The sequence below is a fragment of the Grampus griseus genome, assembly GCF_964374135.1.
Source record: "Grampus griseus genome assembly, chromosome: 3".
Classification (NCBI taxonomy): Eukaryota; Metazoa; Chordata; class Mammalia; order Artiodactyla; family Delphinidae; genus Grampus; species Grampus griseus.
The window spans coordinates 128,338,689-128,361,328 of NC_139019.1; positions in this window are offsets into that span (position 1 = coordinate 128,338,689).

The window sequence follows — 22,640 nt, forward strand, 5'->3', positions numbered from 1 at the left end:
TGCAGGAAGATTAAATAACGGAGAACATCCTGCCATAAAAATCTATTACTAAAGCTCCTTGGGTGGTAAGTAGCAATTTCTCCCAGAGTCCACCTGAACTAAGCTGAAATAACCTCTTTACTTTCCATTTTCTACAACCACCAACGGAAGAGCCAGTGATCCTCTTCAGCAGGTCCTGTCCCTATTGCTGGGTCACACAGATGACACGGAGAGACAGAATCAAGAATGAATGTTGGACTAGTGAGGCACGGAGGAATCAGCACACATGATGTGTGCCCATCAGGGAATACCTGGTGAATCTAGACCAAGAGCAACCAGAATTGTGCCTGAGAAGCACTCAGGGTCAAGGCTGCCTACTGGGTCCCAGGGTTTAAAGCAGTGGTGACAAGACAGGCACACAGACAGGCAGTTTGGCTGGGCCAATGGCCATACATCCTGAGGGCAGAAATAACAGTCCTCTGGAGCTAAAGAATAATTAGTACAAAAATCACTGAAACTGTGGCCAGAACGGCCCCAGGAAGTCTGTGGAAAGTAAGTGCTGCCTGAGGGCTTCCAATGGCCTTTAAGAGACACCAGCCTCATCTCTCCATGTGGTTCTGACTACTGGTCACCTGCTTTTCCTGCTCTTTGTTAAGTTCATCATGAACCACTGGCATCTGACAAAAGTTCATGCAGTGCACAGATGAGGGAGTTCATAAGAACACATGGATGGCCTCAGTCCCGGAAGGTGTCTTAACATTAACAGTTTCCTCTGACGGTGAACAGGGATCTTGGTAAGAGAGACCCTCATGTCATCATGCCTAAAAAGGAGACACAGACGGACATTTTACAGAAGAACACTCAGAAAAAAGAATCTGATTCTCTAAAAGTAACAGTTAAAAAAAAAAAAGAAAGAAAGCAAAAGAAAAGAAATAAACAGCAGCCACTGTGGAAAACAGAGAGGAGGTTTCTCAATAAACTAAAAATAGAACTACCACATGACTCAGAAATTTGACTCCTGGGTATATATCCGAAAAAAACAAAAAGACTAATTCTAAAAGATAAATGCACCCTAGTATTTATAGCAGCATTATTTATAATTGCCAAGGCATGGAATCAACTCAAATGTCCATCAACAGATGAATGGATAAAGAAGATGTAGTATATATATATATACCTATACCTATATATATATATATATACCTATATATATACCTATATATATATATACCTATATATATATATGGAGAGAGAGAGAGAGATATAGATCTATATAGATAGACATATATAGATAATATATACACAATGGAATACTACTCAGCCATAAAAAAGAACAAAATTTTGCCATGTGTAGCAACTTGGATGGACTTGAAGGGCATTATGCTAAGTGAAGTAAGTCAGACCGACTTATCAAATACTGTATGATATTGCTTATATGTGGAATCTAAAAAATACAACAAATTAGTGAATATAACAAAAAAGAAGCAGACTCACAGATGTAGAGAACAAACTAGTGGTTACCAGTGGGGAGCAGGGGAGGGGCAATAATGGGGTGGAGGAGAGGTACAAACTATTGGGCATAAAATAGGCTACAAGGATGTATTGTACAACACAGGGAATATAGACCATATTTTGTAATAACTGCAGATCGAGCGTAACCTTAGAAAATTGTATAAAAATATTTAAAACAATTTTTTAAAAAAGGAACAAAGAGAATACCCACTAAAGACTATGGGATAGTGATTGCATATTTAATTTTGACACTATGATAAATGCTTTCATACACTGCCCCATTTAATTCATATCACAACTTTATTAAAATCTGCATTTAAAGGATGAAAGAATTGGGGCCCAGAGAATGTAACTCACTCAAGGAACAAAACTGGTAAGTAACAGAATTGGGGCTTGAAGCCTTCCTCTCTTCCACGGAGCTCAAGTTCTCTCACTTCTCCCCTGTCCTGCACCTCCTTCATTTGAGGTTCTCTGTCTAGACCAGGTGTAAACTCTTTGTTCATTAAGCAGGCCTCTCTCAGTTCTCAGGAGCTTCTAGAAGGCAGATTATTTCAGTCCATTTACATTTACACCTGCAGGCCAGAAGGTCCCTGGATAGCCCACACGTTTTGCTAAGAACTCCAGCATCACATCCCTAAGTACCACAGCTTCAGTTACCTACATATGATGTGTGAAACAGGAAAACCACACCGTCAGAGAAGGCTGATGGGAGGTAGTGAAATAGCCATCACACATTCCTGGAAGTCTGGAGAGAAATGCCAACTCCAGAAAGAGGCGTTTTTTTGTTTGTTTGTGAGAGTGTGTGCTTGTCAACGATGGTTTAAAAGGAACTGAGAGAAGTGGCAGTGCGAAACAGAGCTCCAGCTCCCTACCCACCAGATGATATGGGTTTTGCCACTTCGCTTCTTCCCACAGCAAACGTAACTCTGTGAAGAGGGGAGTTGCCCTATTTAGAATGAAAAGATATGGGGATCTCAGTCTCCTGACCCATGGCAGTGGGTGGGTAGGGAGCAGCAATAACAAATTGTGTGAAATCACAACTCATCATGATCAGGCAGGACTGCTCAGCCCCTGCACTGATGCACGAAATCATCTTTGGGCTAAGGCGGTAACTCAACGGCCCTTCAGGACCAGGCTGGTACAGCTTTCTTCAGAGCCATATACCCTGGTTGGAGTTAAAAAAAATACATAAAGCAAAGAAGAATATCTGATCCAACTTTGGAAGAATATACTGAGGTCCAAAAAGAGTATGGGACTCAGGAAATGTCACGCAGGGAGTTAGCGGTGGAACAATTGCTTTTAGGATTAAGACCCAAATCTTAGGGCTCCTCCATGATCTTCCAGGCTCATCTCTCACCACTGTCCTAACTCACTAAATCCCACATTTAGTTCCCTTGATGTTGTCTTTCCCAACTGTTTCACAGCATAGAGAAGAATAACATTTGTAAGACACAGTGGGAGAAATACACCACACCTGTTGTGTTCAGAGGATGAGGACTTGTGGACCCGGTCCCCCTGGTGAACCACGACACTCTAACCAGAACATTCTGCTCTAGCATACTATGCTTTCGCTGCTACATGCCCATGCTGTCCCCTCTACTTGAATTCCTCTTTACCTGGTTAGCTTATGCTTACCCTTCATTTACCAGCTGAAGAAGCCTTTCATCCCAGAAATCATCTCTGAACCACTGCACCACACGGACCAGTTGACATAGGCTCCTCAAGAACTCAGTTGTCCCCCTGCAAAGCACTACTCAGCTGCTAAATACAGGACTAGGCACCTGTATGATTATCTGATCAATATCTACCTTGCAGGGGTGGAGCAGGCTGGCAAATCCTGAAAACAAGAACCGTCTCTCTCTCTTGCCCATTACACCTCCAGCCATTAACACAATACTTATTACAGGTATATCCTTTCATAATAGGTTTTTGTTAAATATCTAATGACTTAATGGCTGGAGTTCATGTCCCAAGATGGTAGAGGAGTACTTTGCCCTGACAGGCCTCTTTCTAACCATGTTCGCTGAACTTAATTAACCACTATGCCTTCTTCTCCAAGTAAAACTGTATTAATATTTGCAGATGTAGTAGTTTCCAGGGCACACTTCGGGAGAAGCTGGGAAAGAGCACAGAGTCAGGTGTCAGCAGACTTAGATTCTCATTCAGACTTTGCCAATGACTTTCTGCAGTACCTCAGGGCAGTCTCAGACCCTCCCTGCTCCTCAGTGATCTCATCTGTCATCAAGTCCGCTTCTTCCAACTCGACTACTCCATCATTTCTACATTATAATCCCTTTCATGCCCTTTTCTCCAATTTTACATCTTCTCTCCCTGGTATGCAGTATCTATGTATTTCCTTCTGAATGTGCCAACTGGGCCTGCCTGTCCCCAGCATCACCTAGATTCCTCTCCCTTTCAAATCTGACTTGTCCCATTTCCTTGGAGATGCAGATTTCTCCTTTGGTTACTCCATTCAACTCTTTCCTCTTTAGCTTAAGGGCTAGCTAGTGGCTGGGTGAGTTACGCCGCATAGGGAAACGTTATCATTTTAATAAGTGCTCAGTCTACTTAATCCAAATTGGAATAGTTCAAGCACCATGGCGGGGTTAGTAGATGAAGTATTTTGGACCAGGGAAGATCTTCCAGTGATTCAAGTAGTGTGTCACATAGGCCTCTATCTATAGATAAGGTTGATGTTGAAAAGAGGCACAATAATAAGTGAATTAACAAAATCAGACTGTTGAGCTCTGAGAGTCTCTGTAGTCAAAAGTGAAACGCTGCTGTTTCCCTAGGGGTAGGAAGGCACCCTGCTGGCCAGCCGGCGGAGTCAGCAGGGAGACGGATTGGGCTGGTATGGGTCTGGCAAAGCCTCAAGGACACCGCAGAGGGGAAGACAGATGCCAGTCCGGTTCAGAACACGCAGCAGGAACATCAAGAACACTGTAGCTAAGAGGAGAGAAGGGATCCAAGCCAGATGCCTCACAGCTGGAAGTGAAAGCTCTGTTCATTGCTCTAATGCCATATAGCAAATGCTGCACAGAAGTGGAAATTCACCAGTCACCAGATGGTAAGAAGAGCCCATCACGGAGCTTACATTAGGTAGTCTCAAGCGAAAGCCCCTCTGGGGTGTAATGAGCTGAAAAGCAGCCCCCCCAAACGTCTCACCCAAAGCAAAGCCTTATAGGACCCAAGGGCCCCTCAGCCTCAGAGAAACAAAGGCTCCAGATCCACCTCCGTGAACCCCCTACAGACCCTAGCCTCATGAGTCCTCTTCAGATTTCAGAGAACAATCTAGTCCAAGCTCCACCCTCACTGACTCTCCCTCTGTAGCATAGGTTGGCCATCTTTTTCTGTAAAAGTTCATAAAGTGAATACTTTAAGCTTTGCCGGTCCTATTCGCTCTGTTGCAACTACTCAACTCTGCCGTTGTAGTATAGAAATAGTCACAGACAATATGTAAGTAAGTAAGCATGGCTGTGTTCCAATAAAACTTTATTTACAAAGGTAGGCAGTGATCCGAATTTGATCCATCGACTGCAGTTTACTAACTCCTGCTCTACAGCTGTACCGATGACAACAGCCAACACTGCCCCCTCCTCTTATTTGCTCAAACTTAGTACTCCAGCAGACAAGATCTCTGAAGTCCCCAGATTCAAGAAGTTGGATTGCCTACCCTTCGCCTATAAGTCCTTCATTCCCTCAGGTCACACCTAACCTTCCTCCCCCAGCAAGACTTCACTAGCACAAATCTGTGGATTTAGTCACACGGTGTTTTTGATGTCGGGATATAAGATAGCAGGCATAAGGGCACAGGAGAAAAGAGCGCCCCAGAATAAACAGCAGATTATCAATGGTTGAAATAGTTCTACAATGATTACTACTGAGGAAGTTGGACTCAGGAGGCTTACTCCTTAGTTTTGTTTTGATTTTAATATTTACTTGTTTATTTGGCTGCACCGGGTCTTAGTTGCAGCATGCGGAATCTTTAGTTGTGGCATGAGGGATCTAGTTCCCTGACCAGGGATCAAACACGGGCCCCTTGCATTGGGAGCATGGAATCTTAACCACTGGACCACCAGGGAAGTCCCACTCCTTTGTTTTATGTCTTATTATACTACAGGTTAATGACAAAGATAAGATGGTTACAACTGAGGGAATTACTGGCCAATTTTATTGATTAAAATGTTAAATAAAAAACACAAACCAAAAAACAGAGGAATATGTAAGACCCTGGATCACAAGTCAGAAGGCCAGAGGCCCGGGCATGGGGATGACTAATTGTCTGATGTCTTTAAATTAATGGTTAATCTCTCAGAGCAATTCCTCTTACTACTAGACTGGGGTAACACTTTTTCTGATATATCTTGTCAGCTCCCTAAATAAAATCCTCTAAAGACTCTCCCTAAGCTATAGATAAAAACCAAACTCCTTGCTCACCTCTCTAGTCTCACCTCTTACAAATTTTCCCTTCATATTCTACCCTGCAGCCATGGGAGCAAGACACATCTCCCTATTCACAGACCTGCACATAGATTCTCCCTCCCAGTAGATCATTAACTATGCACCACGCATACCCTCCTTACCTCTCAATCTTGTTTACTTCTAGTCTCTGTTCAGACATCTGGACCCTCCAAGGCTGGATTAGATGTTCCTGTTTTATAATCCCATGTAAATCTATCATTATTCTCATTACTCATTAATCTACTTACTCACCCTATGAGATAATGATGTTTTGAGCACTAGAGTTTTTTCTTAGTCACCATTGTATCACTGAAGTCTAATACTCTTCCTGACATACAGCAAGAATTCAATTTGCTGAACTAATTAATAAGACAGTATACTTCAGAAATGAAGAACTCCAGAAGCATTTAATTCTCAGAAAAAATTAATTCTTGTGAAAAAAATTCATCAAAATGTTGCTTTGATACAAATGGTTCCTCTTGATGAACAGAAAATTGTTCATCCCTCACCTCCAAACCCTTGTCAAAACAGTTTGAAACTAGAACTTTGCTTCAAAATAATCCAGCGGGGAGAGTATAAAGGAATTGACATAAATGAAACAGGATTGGCTCTAAGTTAATAATTGTTAAAGTTGGGTAATGGGTACATGGGAGTTTAGTTTGATATTATGTGATATGCTTTTCTCTACGTTTGAAATTTTACATAATGACAAGTTTTACAAAAGGCAAGAATTTATAACAGGAAAAGCAAAGTGAAGGTCTAGAGCAGCTTCATCCCTCTCACCACATTCACACACACTCCATTTAAAATAACATTCTATGAGGAGAATTACTTCGGATTTTAAAAAGATAGGAATTCACATGTAGGATCAATTGAAAACTTACAACTCAAAACTGCAATTTAAAATTACACGTCATTGGGCTTCCCTGGTGGCGCAGTGGTTGAGAGTCCGCCTGCCGACGCAGGGGACACGGGTTCGTGCCCCGGTCCGGGAAGATCCCACATGCCGCGGAGCGGCTGGGCCCGTGAGCCATGTCTGCTGAGCCTGAGCGTCCGGAGCCTGTGCTCCGCAACGGGAGAGGCCACAGCAGTGAGAGGCCCGTGTACCGCAAAAAAAAAAAAAAAAATTACATGTCATTATAGTCCCCTGCTTGCCCCACGTGAATGAGTTATAGGTACCTGAAATTTAACATGTCTCAAACACTACTTCTGATATCCTGCCACTCCTCTTCCAACTGCCCTTCCACCACCATCCATCTCACAGAAAATAGATCCATCACTCATCCAGTTCCCCTATACATTACATCCAATCTACCAAGACCAACAACAAAAAATAAAATAAAAATAAAATTACATGTCATGCTTTGCCTTACTAATTGTAATTCCTGAAACTGTGTTATTCATGATGAATCATAATTATACAAACTATAAAAAGAAAACATCTAATTTAGGTAATTTTTGTGAAAGAGTGGAAAAGACAGCACTCTTTCAAAAATAAAAGCAACTACAACCTTCAAAAGAAATTCTGCATGGGGTAGAATGGGAAGAGGTAAATACGCCTCTCTCTGTGCCTGAGGAATCTGAAATACCTTTTCTATGATCAGTGGTCTGTTAAGTGTTAGAAAGGACCATTAAAAGCCTTTGTGTAAGTGTTGCTTAACTTTACCCTCTGTCCTGAGTAATCTGAAAAATGGAGGTAGGTCTGGACTCTAGATTGATTAGATCCAGGGTAAGTATTTGTGGCAAGAATAGTTCATAAATGATGTTAGGTGCTTCAGATCAGGATGCTGTAAAACAGGTTGCCACAGACCATTAGGTAAGATTGTGAAAGATTATGATTCCTTTAGCGAAAACACATAGTTACATTTTTCCCTTAGTAATTAGTGAGAAATCAATACATAAATATATATCTGTAATTATTTTGCATACCTGTGTGTGTGAAATAAACATATGAAAAATTTCTAGGGAAAAATAAAAAAGATTTTGGGTAAAAAGGAGTCTCAGTACTTCATTAAAGCAGCATCAATCAGTTGCTGGTGTTTACAGCCTGGCACGTCTTGGAGGGACCATCATGCTGGCTCACAGTAATGAGCTACACAATTAATCGCTCAGTGATAGCTAACAGGGCATTCAGACAGACGGTTAACTCACCAACAAAGCAAACATCAACTAGAAGACCAAGGAGTTTTGTTTTCCTTAATTCCTTCTCTCTTTTTCCTTCTGTTATTAACCCATAAAAGGTAGAAATGTCTTTGACGAGATATAGAATCAGCTTTCAAATATACCACGAGAATGTGTGCTAGAGAAAGAGTGAACACTGAACTTGTAAGTTTTAAGAATGAGGTCCAAGTCCTAGCTAGGATGGTTACTCTCCGGTCTGGGCTAAGTCACATTATGCCTCCAAGTTTCAGGTCTTTCACATACAAAGCAGAGATGACAACAGGGATGGTGGTAAGTCTCATATGATATCATGCACGGTAGATTAGGTAACTGTTGCAGCTGTAGCAGACAGCCATAAACTTAGTGGCTTAAAACACTGATTTCTTATCTTACAGTTCTGGAAGTCAGAAGTCAAAAATGGATCTCGGGCTTCCCTGGTGGCGCAGTGGTTGAGAGTCCGCCTGCCGATGCAGGGGACACGGGTTCGTGCCCCGGTCCAGGAGGATCCCACATGCCGCGGAGCGGCTGGGCCCGTGAGTTATGGCCGCTGAGCCTGCGCGTCCGGAGCCTGTGCTCCGCAACGGGAGAGGCCACAACAGTGAGAGGCCCGCGTACAGCAAAAAAAAAAAAAAAAAAAAAAAAAATGGATCTCACTGGGCTAAAATCGAGCTTCAGTTCTTCCATTTCCTTAAGTTTTCCAGCTTCAAGAGGCTGCATGCATTCCTTGGCTCCTGGCCCCCTCCTCCATCTTCCAAGCCAGCACCATAATATCTTCACTGTACACAGTATGTGGACACACAGACACACATGCTTCTATATGGAGATTTATTTCAAGGGACTGGTTTACTTGTGGGGGCTGGCAAGTCCACAATATGTAGGACAGGATAGTTCCCTGTAAACTCTAGGGCAGGAGCTGAATCGGCAGTCCACAGTCAGGATTTCTTCTCGCTCAGGTAAACCTCTGTTTTGCTCTTAAAACCTTTCAGATGACTGGAGGAGGCTCACCAGATTATCAAGGATAATTTTATTGACTATAATACAAACCACATCTACAAAATACGATCACAGGGATTAATGTAAATAAGGATACAGCTGACTCTTGAGCAACACGGGTTTGAACTGCACAAGTCAGGTGTACAAGGATAGTTTTCACTGAATACATACTACAGTACTACACGATCTATGGCTTCAGAACCATGGGTACAGAGGGCCCACTATAAGGTTGTGCAGGGATTTTCTACTGCATGGAGGTTCAGCATCCCTAACCCCTGCATTGTCCTAGGGTCAACAGCATATTGTTTCTTCCAGGGAAATTATGAGCTACAATTACGTTTTCTTTTATATGCTTGGGTGTATCTTCTGGAGTTAAATTTTTTTTTTTTCCTTTTGCTATCTCTCTATGTGCCTATCCTTATTAACTCTTTCAAACTCTCTGACATTGTGTAATACTGATACATTTTCAGTTTAGTCGAGTGCACTGGGTAATTAACCATTTCATTATTTTCAGGAAGACCTGCCATCTAGAGCAATCTATGCCTCTGTTTCTATATAAATTGGGGCATTCTAGAACTTCTGAACAATTGTTGTTCTAAGACATTTCCTTTGCTGCCTTTCAGGGAAGTTCTGTATCTCTCTTCTGTGTTGGATCTCCTGTTACCTGGATCTCACGTCTTCTTTTGGTTTGCTTCCACATTTTATAGATTACACCCTTCATAGTTCCTGGGAAAGGATGTTACAGGTAAACTCCTTGTGCAGCTTTGCATATATACCTTCACATTTGATTGGTAATTTAGCTTGTTATAGAAATCTAAGTTGATACTAAATTGGCCTCAAAAATTTTTAAAGGCTGCCCTAATTTTATCTACTGTCCAGTGTTATTCTGATTTCTGTTCCTGATTTCCCTATTCTTTTCACCTCTTTATATACTTATGAGCTCTTTTTATCTTACTGGTTTGAAATTTCATGATAATGCTGTGAATAGTTTGATCAGACCATTTAATGTAGAAACATCTTCCCAAGGTGCAAGAATCTTTTTTTTCTCTCCCTTCATCTGTGGGGTGGTGGCCGTCTTGAAATAATTCTTTAATTTTATTTGTTCTCTAATTTTCCAACTTGTTATCTTTCTGTTCTATTGTATAGATTTCCTTGACTTTATCTTCCAATTGTCTACTGGTTCTTTTTACCTCCACACATACTGTAACGATTAAAAACACAGATTGCCTGGGTTCTAGTTCTAACCCTACCACTTAGTATTTGAGTGGGTTTCAGCAAGTTACTTAACTTATCTAGCCTCAGTTTCCTCTCATGGAAAGTGGGGGTGATAATACTATGTGACTCTCAAGATTAAATGAGTTAAGATTTATATTTTAAAACACTTCCTGACACATAATAAATGATACACAGTTAATTTAAATAATCATAGGTGTCTCCAGTCCCAGCTGTCTAAAACACTGGTGAACATCAATTAACAAAAAGTTATACCTTACATTAACCCTAACTGTGTGTCCCTACTTTCTCATACCCATTCACTCCTTTTAAAACCAGAAAGCACTCACCTCTCTATTTTGTCTCCAAAACAAATATTCGCATCACCCCATACACATATACACACCCTGAGAAAATTCCCTTCAGCCATTTCTTACTCGGTCACTCGACATCACTCGACATCTTGGCTACAACCCTGTAGAGGAAACACATATCTTTCTAGAAGTTATTCAGAGGAGAATAACCATGTTATTAGGAGGACATGAATCTCGCCATTTGAAGAATGCTTGAAAAACTAGAGCTCCTTATCCCAGAGACGACTACTCAGTCGAGCAAGTCAGTGTTTTACCCTTGCCTGTGCAGCACCCAGTTCCCTTCAATTGGCAGTAACGTTCTAATTCTCCTTAGGAAAACCATTCTTCCCTCACTATCAGTCTAAGTAGTTCAAGAGGGACTGACTCTACCCATTAGCTCCAGGAGTGGAGGGGACACACAACTGGTCCAAAGAGGGCATCAAATTTCCTTGTTTCACTGATTCAGGAGTGGACTAACAGTACGATTCACATTAATTTTGGGACTCTTGTAGATCTACTGGAAAGTCATGCTAAGAAATATTGCATGACTCTGAAGTCAACACAGAGGAAAGACAGGCAGAGAGGACAGAAACAGATTACCAGCAACAGTCACCCTAAATCCACTTGTACCTGAAGCTATTCACTATGGGACTTTTCATTGATACGAGCCAATAAAGTTCTACTTTTTGTAAGACAATTTAAGTTGGGATTCTGTCGTTTTGAGGCAAAATAGTCCTAACTCAGTAGACATGATGAAAGCTGCCTTTATGGGTATGAAATAACAGTATAACTGAGCTGAGTTCATTCACTGGGAAAATGTTTAGCTTATACCCATTCTGTGCCACAGTGTAAAGGATTTCTGAAAAAATCCTGGTCGTGACAGATGACCAATTCATAAGTTGACCCTGGACTACAAAATACAGCAACATTTTATTAAGCCCAACACTTGAAAGGATATTCTTTAAGGGGATAGGATTAAGGCAGGGATAATCTCTTCTACTCATATAAATATTTATAGTCATCCATTTCTTTTTTTTTTTTTTTTTTGAAAAGGTAAATGCTTAAATGCTGTAAAAAGCATATATCCTCATGATAAGTTAAGTAAAAGTGGTTTATAAAAGGAAAAGGGACTGGCCCAAGAAACTCAAGAGCACAGGAAAGAAAAAAAAGACACAAGAGAATGTAAGAACACAGGCCCTGAATTCAGGCTCATCAGATTTTAAATCCTGACTCTGCGATTTATTAGCTGTACACTTTTAAATAACTGATTTCTTTTTTTTTTTTTTTTTTTTTTTTGCGGTACGCGGGCCTCTCACTGCCGTGGCCTCTCCCGTCGCGGAGCACAGGCTCCGGACGCGCAGGCCCAGCGGCCATGGCTCACGGGCCCAGCCACTCCGCGGCATGTGGGATCCTCCCGGACCGGGGCACGAACCCGCGTCCCCTGCATCGGCAGGCGGACCCCCAACCACTGCGCCACCAGGGAAGCCCTAAATAACTGATTTCTTTATGTTTCAGGTTCCTCAGTTGTAAATTATCAACAGTTGTTACAAATCACAGATCATTGTGAGGTTTAAATGAGCTTTGATATGTAAAAGAATTTAGCATGTTTTCTGGCATACATTTTACTGATATCATTATCAATAAATTGGGTTTAAATCTAAATATGTCTCCTCATTCCAACAAAATTCTCGACTTCATATGATTGTTTTATCTATTACGTTCTACCTCAAATTTTGTTTCTATTCTCCGAGAATATTTAAGAAAGATCTGCCCACTCTCTTGTCTTGTGTGATTTAACTTCCTAGTTACAGGGCTTTAGCCAATAACCTTTGCAATCTTGAGGACCTCATGTCAAAAATATAAATGACCCCAGGAATGCAAGGATTCTTCAATATATGCAAATCAATCCACGTGATACACCATATTAACAAATTGAATGAGAAAAACCATATGATCATCTCAAGAGATGCAGAGAAAGCTTTTGACAAAATTCAACACCCATTTACGATAAAAACTCTGCAGAAAGTAGGCATGGAGGGAACTTTCCTCAACATAATAAAGGCCATATATGACAAACCCACAGTCAACATTGTCCTCAGTGGTGAAAAACTGAAACAATTTCCACTAAGATCAGGACCAAGACAAGGTTGCCCACTCTCACCACTCTTACTCAACACAGTTTTGAAAGTGTTAGCCACAGCAATCAGAGAAGAAAAGGAAATAAAAGGAATCCAAATCGGAAAAGAAGAAGTAAAGCTGTCACTGTTTGCAGATGACATGACACTATACATAGAGAATCCTAAAGATGCTACCAGAAAACTACTAGAGCTAATCATGAATTTGGTAAAGTAGCAGGACACAAAATTAATGCACAGAAATCTCTGGCATTCCTATACACTAATGATGAAAAATCTGAAAGTGAAAGTAAGAAAACACTCCCATTTACCATTGCAACAAAAAGAATAAAATATCTAGGAATAAACTTAACTAAGGAGACAAAAGACCTGTATGCAGAAAATAATAAGACACTGATGAAAGAAATTAAAGATGATACATATAGATGGAGAGATATACCATGTTCTTGGATTAGAAGAATCAACATTGTGAAAATGACTCTACTACCCAAAGCAATCTACAGATTCAGTGCAATCCCTATCAAACTACCACTGGCATTTTTCACAGAACTAGAACAAAAAAATTCACAATTTGTATGGAAACACAAAAGACCATGAATAGCCAAAGCAATCTTGAGAATGAAAAACGGAGCTGGAGGAATCAGGCTCCCTGACTGCAGAGTATACTACAAAGCTTCAGTAATCAAGACAGTATGGTACAGGCACAAAAGCAGAAATATAGATCAATGGAACAGGATAGAAAGCCCAGAGATAAACCCACGCACATATGGTCACCTTATTTTTGATAAAGGAGGCAGGAATGTACAGTGGAGAAAGGACAGCCTCTTCAATAAGTGGTGCTGGGAAAACTGGACAGGTACATGTAAAAGTATCAGATTAGATCATTCCCTAACACCATACACAAAAATAAGCTCAAAATGGATTAAAGACCTAAATGTAAGGCCAAAAATTATCAAACTCTTAGAGGAAAACATAGGCAGAATACTCTATGACATAAATCACAGCAAGATCCTTTTTGACCCACCTCCTAGAGAAATGGAAATAAAAACAAAATAAACAAATGGGACCTAATGAAACTTAAAAGCTTTTGCACAGAAAAGGAAACCATAAACAAGACCAAAAGACAACCCTCAGAATGGGAGAAAATATTTGCGAATGAAGCAACCAACAAAGGATTAATCTCCAAAATTTACAAGCAGCTCAATAACAAAAAAAAACAAACAACCCAATCCAAAAATGGGCAGAAGACCTAAATAGACATTTCTCCAAAGAAGATATACAGATTCCCAACAAACACATGAAAGAACACTCAACATCATTAATCATTAGAGAAATGCAACTCAAAACTATAATGAGGGCTTCCCTGGTGGTGCAGTGGTTGAGAGTCTGCCTGCCGATGCAGGGGACACAGGTTCGTGCCCCAGTCTGGGAAGATCCCACATGCCGCGGAGCGGCTAGGCCTGTGAGTCATGGCCGCTGAGCCTGCGCGTCCAGATCCTGTACTCCGCAACGGGAGAGGCCACAAGAGTGAGAGGCCCGCGTATCGCAAAAAAAACCCCAAAACAAAACAAAACAAAACTTACAATGAGATATCATCTCACACCAGTCAGAATGGCTGTCATCAAAAAATCTAGAAACAATAAATGCTGGAGAGGGTGTGGAGAAAAGGGAACACTCTTGCACTGCTGGTGGGAATGTGAATTGGTACAGCCACTATGGAGAACAGTATGGAGGTTCCTTAAAAAACTACAAATAGAACTACCATATGACCCAGCAATCCCACTACTGGGCATATACCCTGAGAAAAACATAATTCAAAGAGAGTCATGTACCAAAATGTCCACTGAAGCTCTATTTACAATAGCCAGGACGTGGAAGCAACCTAAGTGTCCAACATCGGATGAATGGATAAAGAAGATGTGGCACATATATACAATGGAATATTACTCAGCCATAAAAGAAACGAGATTGAGTTATTTGTAATGAGATGGATGGACCTAGAGTCTGTCATACAGAGCGAAGTAAGTCAGAAAGAGAAAGACAAATACCGTATGCTAACACATATATATGGAATCTAAGGGAAAAAAATGTCATGAAGAACCTAGGGGTAAGACGGGAATAAAGACATAGACCTACTAGAGAACGGACTTGAGGATATGGGGAGGGGGAAGGGTAAGCTGTGACAAAGCGAGAGAGTGGCACGGACATATATACACTACCAAACGTAAAATAGATAGCTAGTGGGAAGCAGCCACATAGCACAGGAAGATGAACTCGGTGCTTTGTGACCACCTAGAAGGGTGGGATAGGGAGGGTGGGAGGGAGGGAGTCGCAAAAGGGAAGAGATATGGGAACATATGTATAACTGATTCACTTTGTTATAAAGCAGAAACTAACACACCATTGTAAAGCAATTACACTCTAATAAAGGTGTTAAAAAAATTTAACGTAAGATTAATATGTTCTGGGGATATAACGTAGAGCATAGTGGCTATGGTAACAATACTATATTATATACTTGAAATTTGCTAAGAGAGTAGCCCTTAAATGTTCTCACCCCCCCCCACACACACAATATGGTAACTAACTAACCTTATTGTGGTAACCATTTTACAATATATATGTGTATTAAATCATAATATTGTACACCTTAAACTTATATAATGTTACATGTCAATTACATCTCAAGAAAGCTGAAGAAAATTATATATATATATATATATATATATATATATATATATATATATATATATATAAATGACTGTCATTGCCCTGACAGGAGAGAGAAAGTCATCCATGTGATGGTTTATTTTATATGTCAATTTGACTGGACCATGGAAGCTCAGATATTTGGTTACACATTATTTCTGTGTCTGTGAGGGTGTTTCTGGGATGACCTGACCATTTCAATTAATGGACTTCAGTAAAGTGGTCTGCCCTCCCCAAAATGGGTGGTCACCATTCAATCCAAAATAGAACAGAAAGTCAGCAAAAAGAAGGATTCAATCATTCCTGTCTGAATGCTGGAGACAGGACTTTGATCTTCTTCTGCCCACCACAACCCTGGTTCTTAGAGCTTCAGACCGGACTGGAACTTACTCTTCAGCGTCTCTGGTTCTCAGGCCTTCGACTTGGACTGAATTACACCACCAGCCTTCCTGGCTCTCCAGCTGGCAGATGGCAGTTCATGGGATTTTTTTCAGCTTCCTTAATTGTATGAGTCAATTTCTTATAATAAATCTCTTCCTATATATATCCTAGTGGTTCTGTCTCTAGAGAATCCTGCAACTTAAACTGATACTAAGAGCTGGGTGCTGTAACAAATACCTGAAAAGGTCAAAGGGGCTTTGGAACTAGGTAAGAAGTAGAGGCTATAAGAGTTTTGAGGTGCATGCTAGAAAAAGCCTACATCCCTATGAATGAAGCTTTAAAGGCGATACTGATAAGAGCTCAGAAGGAAAAGAGAAGAGCTCATAGACAGCCTCATTCTTCTTAGAGAATACCTAAGTAACCACGGACAGAATATTTGTGGAAATATGGACAGTAAAGGCCATTCTGGTGAGAGCTCAGGCTTAAAGGAGGAAATGAGGAACGCGTTATTGGAAACTGAAAGACAGGCAATTCTTGTTAAAAGGTGGCAAATCAATTGGCTGAATTGTGTCTGTGTTCTAGCGTGTTGTGGAAGGTAGAACTTGTAAGCAATGAAACTGGATATTTAGCTGAGGAAGTTTCTAAGCAATGTGTTGAAAGTACAACTTAACACCTACTGACTGTGTATAACAAAATGAGAAAAGAGAGAAATGATTTAAAGATGGGGTTGTTATTCTAAAAGGAAGCAGAACTTAAAGGTTTGAAAAATTCTCAGCGTATCCATATTGCAAAAAAAGGAGAACACTAATGGTGTGGCCAGAAAATCATTTGATAAGTTTAGTGTGTATCAGGCATCTCAACAGAGGTCAGATGCTGTTCTTCAAGACAATGGAAGAACGACACGAAAGCTTATTCAAAGAACCCCACACTCTAACCACAGGATCAGAGTGCAATGGACTGGGGGTAGAGAAGTTTCAGGATGCCCCTGCCCAGTGCCTCAGGGGTGGGACCTCCATAGAAGACTGCAGTGTGGGCTATGCCTTCTGGAGCCCTGGGGGGTGAGGCCACTCAAAAGAGCCATGGGTCAGGGACCACAGCCTGGAAGGTATAGGGCCCTAGCAGAGAACCATAGTGGAGATAGGGCCTAGGTAGAAAGTCATAGCTGTGGGGCAGTCTTACCAAATCATGGGGGTCATGTTTCTACCCCAGTGGGCTTGGAAAGCAGAGTGTCAAGTCAAAGATTATTCTCGAGGTTTAAGGGCTCATGCAATCGCACCATTAGGTTTTCAACCTACTTGGGACCTGTCACTCCTCTCTTCTTTTGTCTATTTCCCTTTGGGAAAGGGAATGTCTATCGTATGCTTGTCCCATTGTTATAGCTTGGAAGCATATAACTTACTGGTTTCACAGGTGGAGAAGAAATTTGCCTCAGAATAAATCACACCTCAAAGTCTCACTCATATCTGATTTAGATGATATTTACATGAGACTTTGGACTTAAAACTTTAAAGTGGATACCGGAATGAGTTGACTCTAGGGGCTCCTGCGATGAAATGAACTTATTTTTCATGAGAGAAGAACATGAATTTGGGGGGCCAGGGGTAGAATGCTATATATTGCATGTTTGTGTTCCCCCCAGTTCATATGTTATATTTGGAGGTACAATCTCAGCAGGGGTCATAAGAATGGAGCCTTCATGCATGGGACTGGTGCCCCTACAAATGGGAACAGTGCCCCCAGAGAGCAGTCTTGCTCTTCTGCCAAGTGAGGACACAGCAAAAAGACAACTATGTTGGGGATCATGAGAACTTCCAATAGCCAAGTTGGACAGAAATTGTGGGTAACCTGGGATCTACTACTTGTGACTGGCATTTTAAGTGAGGGGCAGTCTCATGGGAATGAGCTCTTAAGCTGTGGGGCCTGTGCTAACTCTAGTTAGTGTCAGAATTAAGTTGAATTGTACGATACACAGCTGGTGTCATGGAGAATTGCTTGGTATGAGAAAACAACAACAGCAACAACAAAACAGCCACCAGGTGTCAGAAATTTGAGTGTGACAGTGAGAGTAAAGGAGAACAAGTTTTTGACACAGCCTCAAACCCATATTCTTTACCACCAATTCGATATTACTCCCCCACATAGGACCCACACTCTTGTCAACTTCATATGTGTGAATAAAACTGTCTACAATTAGTGTAGGCCAGAATCCCAGGATGGGCAGCAACTTAATTTGAAACTAGAAACCTTTGGGTTCCACTACTGAAAATACAACAAACACAAAAACATACATATACCTAACCTTTTGAGTTCGAAACAGAATTTGAAAAATAATTATAAATAATAAAACTAAGTAGTATTTAACTTATTGGTTTTGCTATCATCTTAACTAAAAGAAAATAGCTTAAAAGTACGATAATTGTTCTGAATTTGATCAAATTCATCTTATTCAACAGATTGTATTTCATCTACCCAATTTACTTTGTTACTTTAGGCAAATTTTATCAACTGACTTGGAAATTTGTCCTTTATGTTAATGAGTTAATTTGTGTGTGTGGACATGCATTTATAAAGAATGTGAAAATGAAAAAAAGATAAGAAAATGCCCATGATTTATAAAATATTAAACCGAAATGTACAACTTTAAATGTTCAATCTCTTTTATTTCCAGGTGAGAAAAGTTAGAGCAAGAGAGGTAAAGACACTCTTGAACCTAATACTTTAAAAGAATGTATCAAAAAGTGGCATTTATCTGTTGAATAACTCTAGGAGAATAGCAAATTTTGGCAATGTTATGTAGAAGCAATTGCTCTGATTCTTCTCCCTTTTGGTGTTTTAAGTATAAATGTTTGGCATATTCTTACTATTATGTTCTACAACATTTTTACGACCAAAGACTTCATATTATATCTCCCCAGTCTCCATTTCTTGCTGTGAACACAATTCACTTTAAAATATTTTGGCATAGACCATGGATTTATATACTCATGTGTGATTTAGTTTTAGTACTGATATATAACCTGAGAATAGCTAGTTAGTATTTACCCCTATTTTAATGGAAAATACTCATTCAAGGGGTAAAGACACACATAGGATTTTTTAAAAATATCTTTATTGGAGTATAATTGCATTACAATGTTGTGTTAGTTTCTGCTGTATCACGAAGTGAATCAGCTATATGTATGCATATATCCCCATATCCCCTCCCTCTTCGTCTCCCTCCCACCCTCCCTATCCCACCCCTCAAAGTGGTCACAAAGCACCGAGCTGTTGTCCCCATGCGATGCAGCTGCTTCCCACTAGCTATCTATTTTGCATTTGGTAGTGTATATATGTGTATATATGTCAACGCTACTCTCCCACTTCGTCCCAGCTTACCCTTCCCCATCCCTGTGTCCTCAAGTCCATTCTCTACACCTGCATCGTTATTCTTGTCCTGTGCCCAGGTTCATCAGAACCTTTTTTTTTTTTGGTACCATATATATGTATTAGCATACAGTATCTGTTTTTCTCTTTCTGACTTACTTCACTCTGTATGACAGACTCTAGGTCCATCCACCTCACAACAAATAACTCAATTTTCTTTCTTATTATGGTTGAGTAATATTCCATTGTATATATGTGCCACATCTTCTTTATCTAATCATCTGTTGATGAATACTTAGGTCACTTCCATGTCCTGGCTATTGTAAATAGGGCTGCAGTGAACACTGTGGTACATGGCTTTTTTTGAATTATGGTTTTCTCAGGGTATATGCCCAGGGGTGGGATTGCTGGGTCATATGGTAGTTCTATTTTTAGTTTTTCAAGGAATCTCCATACTGTTCTCCATAGTGGCTGTATCAATTTACATTCCCACCAACAGTGTAAGAGGGTTCCCTTTTCTCCACACCCTCTCCAGCATATATTGTTTGTAGATTTTTTTTAAGATGGCCATTCTGACAGGTGTGAGGTGATACCTCACTGTAGTTTTGATTTGCATTTCTCTAATGATTAATGATGGTCAGCATCCTTTCATGTGTTTGTTGACCATCAGTATATCTTCTGTGGAGAAATGTCTATTTAGATCTTCTGACCTTTTTTGGATTGGGTTGTTTTTTTTGGTATTGAGTTGCATGAGCTGTTTGTATATTTTGGAGATTAATCCTTTGTCAGTTGCTTCATTTGCAAATATTTTCTTCCATTCTGAGGGTTGGCTGTTTCAATTTCAGTGCTTGTGATTGGTCTGTTTATATTTTCTATTTCTTCCTAGTCCAGTCTTGGAAGGTTGTGCTTTTCTAAGAATGTGTCCATTTCTTCCAGGCTGTCCATTTTATTGGCATATAGTTGCTTGTAGTAATCTCTCATGATCCTTTGTATTTCTGCAGGGTCAGGTGTTACTTCTCCTTTTTCATTTCTAATTCTATTGCTTTGAGTCTGCTCCCTTATTTTCTTGATGAGTCTGGGTAATGGTTTATCAATTTTGTTTACCTTCTCAAAGAATGAGCTTTTAGTTTTATTGATCTTTGCTATCATTTCCTTCATTTCTTTTTCATTTATTTCTGATCTGATCTTTATGATTTCTTTCCTTCTGCTAACTTTGGAGGTTTTTTATGTTTCTTTCTCTAATTGCTTTAGGTGTAAGCTTAGGTTGTTTATTTGAGATGTTTCTTGTTTCTTGTGGTAGCATTGTATTACTACAAACTTCCCTCTTAGAACTGCTTTTGCTGCATCCCATAGGTTTTGGGTCGTCATGTTTTCATTGTCATTTGTTTCTAGGTATTTTTTCATTTCCTCTTTGATTTCTTCAGTGATCTCTTGGTTATTTAGTAGTGTATTGTTGAGCCTCCATGTGTTTGTATTTTTTACAGTATTTTTCCTGTAATTGATACCTAGTCTCATAGTGTTATGGTTGGAAAAGATACTTGATATGATTTCAATTTTCATAAATTTACCAAGGCTTGATTTGTGACCCAAGATATGATCTGTTCTGGAGAATATTCCATGAGCAGTTGAGAAGAAAGTGTATTCTGTAGCTTTTGGATGGAATGTCCTATAAATAGCAATTAAGTTCATCTTCTTTAATGTGTCATTTAAAGCCTGTGTTTCCTTATTTATTTTCATCTTGAATGATCTGTCCATTGATGAAAGTCAGGTGTTAAAGTCCCCTACTGTTATTGTATTACTGTCAATTTCCCTTTTTATGACTGTTAGTGTTTAACTTATGTATTGAGGTCCTCCTATGCTGGGTACATAAATATTTACAATTGTTATATTTTCTTCTTGGATTGATCCCTTGATCATTATGTAGTGTCCTTCTCTGTCACTTGTAACAGTCTTTATTTTAAGGTCTATTTTGTCAGATACAAGAAATGCTACTCCAGCTTCCTTTTGATTTTGATTTGCATGGAATATCTTTTTCCACTCCGTAACTTTCACTCTGTATGTGTCCTTAGGTCTGAAGTGGGTCTTTTGTAGACAGCATATATACAGGTCTTGTTTTTGTATCCATTCAGCCAGCCTATGTCTTTTGGTGGGAGCATTTACATTTAAGGTAGTTATCGATATGTATTTTCCTATTACCATTTTCTTAATTATTTTGGGTTTGTTATTGTAGGTCTTTTCCTTCTCTTGTGTTTCCTGCCTAGAGGAGTACCTTTAGCATATGTTGTAAAGCTGGTTTGGCGGTGCTGATTTCTCTTAACTTTTGCTTGTCTGTAAAGGTTTTAATTTCTACAACAAATCTGAATGGGATCCTTGCTGGGTAGAGTAATCTTGCTTGTAGGTTTTTCCCTTTCATCCCTTTAAATATGTCCTGCCACTCCCTTCTGGCTAGCAGAGTTTCTGCTGAAAGATCAGATGTTAACCTTATGGGGATTCCCTTGTATGTTATTTGTTGCTTTTCCCTTGCTGCTTTTAATATTTTTTCTCTTTGTATTTAATTTTTGATAGTTTGATTCATATGTGTCTTGGCATGTTTCTCCTTGGATTTGTCCTGTATCAGACTCTCTGAGCTTCCTGGACTTGACTATTTCCTTTCCCATATTAGGGAAGTTTTCAACTATAATTTCTTCAAATATTTTCTCAGACCCTTTCTTTTTCTCTTCTTTTTCTGGGACTCCTATAATTCAAATGTTGGTGCATTTAATGTTGTCCCAGAGGTCTCTGAGACTGTCCTCAATTCTTTTCATTCTTTTTTCTTTATCCTGCTTTGCAGTAGTTATTTCCACTATTTTATTTTCCAGGTCACTTATCCATTCTTCTGCCTCAGTTATTCTGCTATTGATTCCTTCTAGAGAATTTTTAATTTCATTTATTGTGCTGTTCATCATTGTTTGTTTGCTCTATAGTTGTTCTAGGTCCTTGTTAAATGTTTCTTGTATTTTCTCCATTCTATTTCCAAGACTTTGGATCATCTTTACTATCATTACTCTGAATTCTTTTTCAGGTAGACTGCCTATTTCCTCTTCATTTGTTTGGGCTGGTGGGTTTTTACCTTGCTCCTTCATCTGCTGCATATTCCTATGTCTTCTCATTTTGTTTAATTTACTTAGTTTGGGTTCTCTTTTTCGCAGCCTGCAGGGTTGTTGTTCCTGTTGTTTTTGGTGTCTGCCCCCAGTGGGTAAGGTTGGTTCAGTGGCTTGTGTAGGTTTCCTGGTGGAGGGGACTGGTGGCTGTGTTCTGGTGGGTGGTGCTGGATCTTGTCTTTTTGGTGGACAGGGCTGCATCTGGTGGTATGTTTTGGGGTGTCTGTGACCTTATGATTTTA